This window comes from Oncorhynchus clarkii, chromosome 29 (assembly GCF_045791955.1).
Source record: "Oncorhynchus clarkii lewisi isolate Uvic-CL-2024 chromosome 29, UVic_Ocla_1.0, whole genome shotgun sequence".
Classification (NCBI taxonomy): domain Eukaryota; kingdom Metazoa; phylum Chordata; class Actinopteri; order Salmoniformes; family Salmonidae; genus Oncorhynchus; species Oncorhynchus clarkii.
This window is the reverse complement of record NC_092175.1, coordinates 27093128-27102077: the sequence shown is the minus strand read 5'-3', so window position 1 is coordinate 27102077 and position 8950 is coordinate 27093128. Positions and strand designations below refer to the sequence as shown.

General features: G+C 41.5%; 1 pseudogene; it reads left to right on the top strand.

Moving 5' to 3' along the window:
- Nucleotides 1-1081: 1081 nt before the first annotated feature.
- Nucleotides 1082-5413, top strand: LOC139388184 (proliferating cell nuclear antigen-like; annotated as a pseudogene).
- Nucleotides 5414-8950: the final 3537 nt, after the last annotated feature.

Sequence of the window (8950 nt, the reverse complement as noted above, 5' to 3'; positions counted from 1 at the left end):
AGACCATATTGGATGTTTAGGGAATTTAGAAGGTTTCTTTAATGAAGATTGTAACAAAAATCCTGATAAGAAGGGTTATGATTCTGATGTAGGCTAGAACAGTCATTGATGATGATCGATTGTTTTGGTTTATTCTTGTATACCATATAGTGTTTGATATGTTAGTATGATATGTTAGTATGATTGTCATTTATGGTGGATTGATAGGAATTTTATGAATAATGACTAAACAATATCTACATTTAACTAGAACTATAACTAATTAAACTCTACCCTGTTTTACAATATCTGATTAATAATGTTAATTCACAAGGAAGATATTATGTAGCATGAACAATGAGTAATTAAACATAATAAACACCATTCCAACTTAGTTGGAAAGGTATGTGTGGTGTGTTTGAAGTAAGCAAAGTGGTTCATTAACCTATGTCTGAACCCACTCAGCTATAACTCTGTGGCGATTAAATAAGGCAGCGAGAGCCTCTCCAGGTTTTCCGTATCTGGAACTGCTAAGTAATGATAGATAATGGTGAGATAATGGTGAGACTTCAGAAGTTAATCTTGATATAGTGTGTGTGTCAAGATTGTGTGCTAGTGGGTTGGAATAAACTTTTGAACCTGCTTTGTCTTGGTCGAGAGGAGGAGATTCATTCTATAACCAATGACGTCATATTTTGTATATAAACTGTTGTTCGTGGTTCTATGGCAGCGCGCTCCGAGAATAAATACTATTATCTAATTTTGATAAGACTGGTCTCTGTCTATTTTATGCAAATAAGAATCTTACAAATTCGTATAAATGGACTGAGTGAATTTAATTTAATTAATTAATGAACACATATAGGAATTATGAAATTCCGTTGACAACAGTGTAGCCAGTTTTAGAGTTTGAACTCAGTTTACTCTGGCATAGATCCCATACAGGAATGTAATCCCAGGAGAAAAGCAAGAGTTCAGGTAAGCAGTAATCCAGCCAAGTCAATATAAGTCCTGTATTGCGAAGGCATGCAGCCATTTGAAAGGCCTTGTGGTTGAGGACTCTGCTCCTGATCTCTCTGTTGCTGAGGGGAACCAGGGGGACATGGAGTGTCTGGCGCACGGCTACACCCCGTTGCTTGGTACGCAGGTCCATGGACCTCTGTCCTGGGGTGACCATGTTGTCTCTCACCAGAGCAGCCCACCCAGGCTCACCCTCCGTGTCTGGATGGCCTCTCGCTCCCTGGTCAGCAGCCTCCTAATCTCATGCCGGGTCAGATGGTACAGTGATCCCCCCTAGGGTGGCTGCCATCACACTGTGAGTACGGACATTCACCAATGCACAGTCTGCACACAGGCCCTCAAACATCACCCTTTCCATATAGTGCTGCAAGCTGGGCAACACCATTGCTGCGGGGGGAGGGGGGGGGGTGTTTTAATTTTGGCCTGAGATAATGAAAGTAGGCACTGTGTAGAATGGTGATCAAGTATGGAGAGAATTGATTATCTACCAAATATGGGTCCATATTGTGAATTCCCTAAAAATGACTTACCTTCTTGGTGGAGGGTGAATGCATCAGTGAAATGGTGCCACTGTGTTAACTGAAGTGGCTCAGCCTTCTGTGATGTCACAAAGGATAACTAATGTCATAATGTCATAATCCCAGTTGATATTCACGTAATAGTAAGGAATTTCCCTCAACCACGCCCACGTCCACCACGCCCAAATTGGGGAAAATCAGCATTCTTAATTGACCCCCATTGTAAAAGAGACATTGTAAAAGAGACAAACTTAGTTTGTTATACGAAAATAAGAAAACATCCCAAAAAGCTGCTCTGTTGTTCAATGTACATGTAGCCAGGACAAAAATCCAGACCTAAAATCCAGACCAGGTAAGGAAATAGAGCCTGCAAGAAGAGCCTTGTGGCTTCAGGCTATTCAATGTGGAAAATGTGGAGATGCGGTGTCCAAGTAGGCTACACGTAACTATGTGTGTGGAAAACATTTTATCACAGGTAAAACATTTAACTTGTTTAGCAAAGTCCGTTTGTAACTCTTATTTGTGTTGCTGGTCTTGGTTTGATTAACGTTCCAGTTGGTAGCTAGCACTCACTCACTCAAGTGTCTGCTACTGTAGCATCATCATGAAAAGGGGCATGAGGGAAGAAATTTGTACGTTTTGAGAACGCTAGGGAGCAGCACAAAAAAACGAGAATGTTCCTCCCCCTCATTGTGAGCAAGACAAAGGAGATGATCGTGGACTACAGGAAAGGGAGGGCGAACAGGCACCCATTAACATTTACAGGGCTGTAGTGGAGCGGGCCAAGAGTTATAAGTTCCTTGGTGTCCACATCACCAACAAACTATCATGGTCCAAACACACCAAGACAGTCAGGAGACTGAAAAGATTTGGCATAGGTCCCCAGATCCTCAAAAAGTTCTACAGCTGCATCATTGAGAGCATCCTGACCGGTTGCATCACCGCCTGGTATGGCAACTGCTCGGCATCTGACCGTAAGGTGCTACAGAGGGTAGTGCGAATGGCCCAATACATCACTAGGACCAAGCTTCCTGCCATCCAGGACCTATATACTAGGTGGTGTCAGAGGAAGGCCACTCGCTGTTTATTATCTATGCATAGTCATTTTATCCCCGCACATTGACTCGGTACCGGTACCCCCATTATGTAATTTTATTGTGTTTGTTTATTTAGTAAATATTTTCTTAACTCTTATTTCTTCAACTGCATTGTTGGTTAAGAGCTTGTAAGTAAGCATTTCACTGTTGTATTCAGCGCATGTGACAATTAAAATTTTACATGATTTGATTTGATTTACAACTTGTTTGAATGGAATCTGGCATATTGGCAGTTATTTAGAAAAATGAATGGAACCATTCATCTAAAACTGTCTGGCTAGCTAACTAATAAACATACAGTGCAGATAATCTGCATTGTTTTGTACAATATTTTATCACAGCACTGGCAAACCATGGTTGACCTTACCAAAATGTCTGATCTTTTATACCATCATAAGAAGGTTCATGTCCATTCTAATTCCTAATACTATGCATCTAGTGGCCTGAGTGCAAATTCTTCAATTGCTTATAACGCACATACAGGACCCAGTAATGGAAGATCTAATCTCTCAATGTTCTACCCTCTTAATGTTAATCTAGAAGTGCACCAAATTCATGCATTTAGATGTTAATGCCCCCGGATCCCCCTACTGGCTTTGGGCTAAGCCCCATGTATTCAAATCCAAGATTTGCCCCTGCGAGGAGATGGAACTTGATTACATATTGAGAGAATGAGAAGAATAAATCATTATTCATTCAATCCAGGACATGCTTTTGCTTGATTCAATTCATAATTTATGATCAACCAAAGTATTACAAAATGTTAGTTTCCATCAAAATACCTCACTATTGCTGACAACAAAATTATCCAGTACAGTGCTGACAATTCTTACCCCAAATAGCTCATATCATGCAAAATGTATTTATTTGTGCATCACGACGGCTTTGTATATGGTCTGGAACGCGCTCTAAATTGAATTCATTCTCAGCAGGAGCACACAATAATATGTGATTGTGAACCGAATGTCAGGGCATTCCAACATGTGGACATTCTTGCATCTGCAAGAACTACCCCCCTCGAGTATTCCATTGGTTCCTGCAGGAATGCCCTCCCTTGAGTATCCCATTGGTTCCTGCAGGAATGCCCTCCCTCGAGTATCCCATTGGTTCCTGCAGGAATGCCCTCTCGAGTATCCCATTGGTTCCTGCAGGAATGCCCTCCCTTGAGCATCCCATTAGTTCCTTCCTCGAGCCACATGTGTACCGGAGTCCGAGTTAGCTAGCTAGCACAGAGTGTCCTTCACTAATACCTGCTCTCATACGTCGATAACAGAACTGTGGGAAAGCACTGCCCGACAGGCTGTGATGAGAGACACTGTCTACCGGTGTCCTAGCTAGCTAGCACATAGTGTCATTCGCTCCGACCTGCCAAACACCTGCCCTTGCCGTCATTAACAGTGTCTGCCTCTTCTTCGTCTGTGGGGTTTTTCGTTGGTTGGCATCCAACCTTATGGTGCATTACTGCCAGCTACTCTAATGGAGTGCACCCGCCTCCTTCCTGTGTACCGGAGTCCTAGCTAAAAATTGGACCAATAGCAGATGCAGGATGCCCACATGCAGGAACGCCCTGAATCGCAGGCCGCTATTACACCCTTCTCAGCACATGAGAAAAGGATAGTGGGAGGGGCCCTTGCGCATCTTGCGACCTGTAGCAGCTGCTATCTAGCAATCAGCTGATCCCAAATACTGCTTACCAGATCAGCAAAATCTGCTTACCACACAAGCAAAAGAAAAAGGTTTGAGGCATGATTGACTCAAGGTCTAATCCTAAATAAAGTTTTCAACTCACTGAAAGACCTTATCACTGAAGCTTGCTGGAATATGAGCTCCTCAGGTATCTCACTTCAGAGTATGGACTCATCACTTTTTCCCTGTGCACCTCAACCTGTGGATTGGGTTGGGAACGTTGTGATCGCACCGTCGCTATGGGAGTTAACTTGTCCAGGTGGGTGAACAAAGTTTGCATTAATTTTCATGAGTCAACATTGATAACTATATATTTATTGGTTTTTGGGACTGGAAGTAAGTAGGCCACATACACACACATTTCCTCAAACACTTGCTGACCAGCACCATGTAGCAAGGTCAAATATTTTCTGAGGAATGACCTAACTTGTAATGTTGTCTGTCTCTGTGTTAGATCAGGAGAAAGTATCTGACTATGTTGATGGACTTGGATGTGGAACAGCTCCGTATTCCAGTGAGCACTCTTTATTCTTTACTCCCAATCAGGTCAGTCCAATTAAGATGTGACCTTTTAAATTTCCATTGATGTACAGTGGGGGGAGCTTGTGGTTTGGTAGCTTGAATGATATCCTACTCTCTCTGTAGGAGCAAGAGTACAGTGAGTTCTCCCGGATTTGTAGAGACCTGCCCCAGATCGGGGATGCTGTCATGATCACTTGTGCAAAATGCAGGGTCCAATTCTCAGCCAGTGGGGAGTTGGGCACTGGCATCATCAAGCTGTCCCAGACCAACAGCGTGGGCAGTGAAGATGAAGCAGTGAGAGAGGCCTGGAGGACTGACTGCATGCTCACACATACACACACACAAACACACATATAAACATTTTCCCTGACAGTCAAAGCAACAGGCACAGAAGATAATTTATTGTAGCACTTGATATTCCAGAATGGAATGAAGTGGCAATAACATGGTTTCCATAATCATTGTTGGCCTTAAAGACTCAGATCTACATGGAGGCTTTGTTCAACATGTGTAAAACCATCTCAACCTGGTTAGTCTCTCCCTCCAGGGGTGGAGTATAGGATTGCAGACATGGGCCACATCAAGTATTAACTGGCACTTGAGATTGTCGAGGGTGCATCCGAATCCTCAACCTGACTAAGCAAGTCTTAGAACACTTGGACTGAACCCTGAAGAACACTGACGCCCTAGTGAAATGTTACCGTTAAAGAAGTATGGCTGTTCTGCAGGTCCCAATATGCTCCAGATGCCAGTTAAATCCTGTAGGAATGCTGTATACTGTATTATGGTTTAGGCAATATAACTAATGATATTTTTTGGTGATACAAATGTGTTTCCATGCGAGAAACATTTAAGTTGTTTGATGGATACAGTATGTTCGCCACATCTTGTTTATCCTTATCAAACGGCTAATTTATGGGTTTATCAATTTTGCAAGTACATAGTTTTAGACTATGTTGTTTTGATATACTCACATACCTGTACACATCACAAGGCAGTTTGTATTTAGAGCAAGCTTTTTGCATGTTCTCTTGAGATTGTCAGATTATATATTGTCTAACATAGTATGTCCCCACAAATGCATGATGTGAACTTCTGACATGTCTGGGACAGAGGAGGCTGGTGGGAAGACGTATAGGAGGATGTTCTCATTGTAATTTCTGGAATGGAATCAATGGAACGGAGTCAAACACATTGTTTCCATGTGTATGATGTGTTTGGTACCATTCCATTGATTCCATTCCAGCTCAGGAAACTATTTTTATTTTATTTTTACAAGTATTTAATTTCTTAGTTTTGGCACTAAACAGTCTCCATATATACTTCAATTAATTTTTTCCACCGGTACCGGGGAACCTTCAGACGAGTCTCGTGGGAGTAAAACAGCCGACATGTACATGTTCGTGAGAGACTCAGCAACCACAGCTAATGAAGTTACTGAAACCCTTAAACAGTCTGTTTTGGAATGGGTGGACAGTAGTAAAAACTGGTCCGGAGCATCTCTAAAACTAAGAGCATTGTATTTGGTACAAATCATTCCCTAAATTGAGGAGACTAAATTACTTGATGTTACCTTAGATTGTAAACTGTCATGGTCTAAACATATAGATTCAATGGTTGTAAAGATGGGGAGAGGTCTGTCCATAATAAAGAGATGCTCTGCTTTTTTGAGAACTCACTCCACAAAGCAAGTCCTGCAGGCTCTAGTTTTGCTGCAAAGAAAGACCTAGTTAAGCTGCAGCTGGCCCAGAACAGAGTGGCACGTCTTGCTCTTCATTGTAATCAGAGGGCTAATATTAATACTATGCATTCCAGTCTCTATTGCCTAAAGGTTGAGGAAAGACTGACTGCGTCACTTCTTGTTTTTATAAGAAACATTGATGTGTTGGAAATTACAAATTGTTTGCATAGTCAATTTACACACAGCACTGACACACACTTACCCCACCAGACATGCCACCAGGGGTCTTTTCACAGTCCCCAAATGTCAAGGAAATGGAGTCAGCTAATGGGGTCCTAATAAATTAAATTAAATCAAATCCCACCTTTCCACAGTGGGGTCATATTAGCATGTAGCCCAAACTGTTCGGATACTACAGACAGAAGTTGTCAGATCGGCTGTACCGACTTCAGACGAGTCCCAAAACACTTGTTGTAGAGTAAAACGTAGAACATGTGTTTGTGTTCGGGAGAGTCTTATGTTTCCATAAGGGGGTCATAATAGTTTGTATGACAAACCGTTCGGACGCTACAGACGATTTTGTGAAAAGACCGATTTTCGGTCCGCAGTTGCGGAAGTGCGACATCAGCGGATGTGGTGGATTGAGATGCACCCAATGCAAAAAACAGATATCTGTAGCTTAAACTGACAGATTTTTATGGGGATTTTTTTAATGATGCTAATTGGACTCTAGAGGGGACTAAAACAAAATATATTTATCTGAGCAATTGTATTAGTATAAAATTATATAAAGATTATAATTATTTAAAAAGGGTGTCAAAAATTCTGGACCAAACTGTACCTATGATACCTACAGTATATTTCACATTCCCTTTTCCTTTTCAGTCTAGTTATCAAATAAATGTAAAAAAAAAAAAATCACATGCAACGAATACAGCAGGTGTAAGCTTTACTGTCAAATGTTTTCTTACGTTCCCTTTCCCAACAATGCAGAGTTAAAAAGTATGAAACATTTGCTAAATAAAAAAGGAAATAGTAACACAATAAAATAACAATAACGAGGCTATGTACAAGGAGTACAGGTACCGAGTGTGGTACATGTAGGTAGGGGTAAAAGTGACTAGGCAATCAGGATATATCATAAACAGAGTAGCAGCGTATCTGAAGTGTGTGTGTGTGTGTGTGTGTGTGTGTGTGTGTGTGTGTGTGTGTGTGTGTGTCACGACTTCTGCCGAAGTCGAAGCCTCTCCTTGTTCGGGCGGTGCTCGGCAGTCGACGGCACCGGTCTTCTAGCCATCATTGATCCATTTTTCATTTTCTATTGGTTTTGTCTTGTCTTCCTACACACCTTGTTTCAATCCCATTCATTACCTGTTGTGTATTTAATCCTCTGTTTCCCCTCATGTCTTTGTCAGAGATTGTTTATTGTTCAGTTTTGTGTTGTTTGTATTGGTGCGCGATCGGGTCCTCGTACCCATTTTGTTTTCTTTTTATTCATAGTTTTGAAGTTATGTTTTATTTACAACCATTAAACAACTCCATTTCATTAAGTTTGATTCTCCTGCGCCTGACTTCCCTGCCACCTATACAAACGACTCTGTGTGTGTGTGTGTGTGTGTGTGTGTGTGTGTGTGTGTGTGTGTGTGTGTGTGTGTGTGTGTGTGTGTGTGTGTGTGTGTTGGAGTGTCAGTGTAGTATGTGTGCGCGAGTGCAAGGGAGTCGGTGCAAAAAAAAGGGGGTCAAAGGAGAGACTGAATTGAATCTGCAGGCTGGCAGTTCATAGGAGAGGGATGACGGAGAGGGGGTGTGTGGAATGTAAAGAAAGCAAAGAAATTGTGACAGAGAATAGGAGTGAGATTAAAGGGAGGGAATAAGAAACATGACAGAAGGAGTGCAAGAAGTGTGAATGTTAAACAGGCTGAGGAATAAAAGTATAGAGAGGAGAAAGGGATGGATATAGTGGATGAAGTAGCGTGGCATAGACAGAGATGGGTTATTGTGTGTATGAGTGCATGCACAGCAACCTTTGTTGGAGAAGATATGGTGAAAAAGCAAACACACACACACACATCCTCAATTAGACTCTACATTGGAATGTAATCCACCAGGGACACCAAGCGCTCGCTGGAGCTAGTCGCTAGGCTAAAAATAGACTTAGTGTCGACAGGAATGTGATAGACCGATAGGCAGAAAACCCAGAGGCACACATCGACAGACTCATGGAAATATTTAACCTTTTAAGCTTTTCCCCTGTAATATAAATTACAGTGGAATTTAATACATTTAGTGTAACAAAATGACTCACATGAAAGAGTATAAGCCTATTTAATTGGTAGATCTTTATGTGACACTAATTTATTGGCTCTTAAAACAGAATGACTTCTTACTGTATTATTATTGAATGAATTAGAGAAGACTTTACCCTGGTTGAGTGAAAAAGACACAGA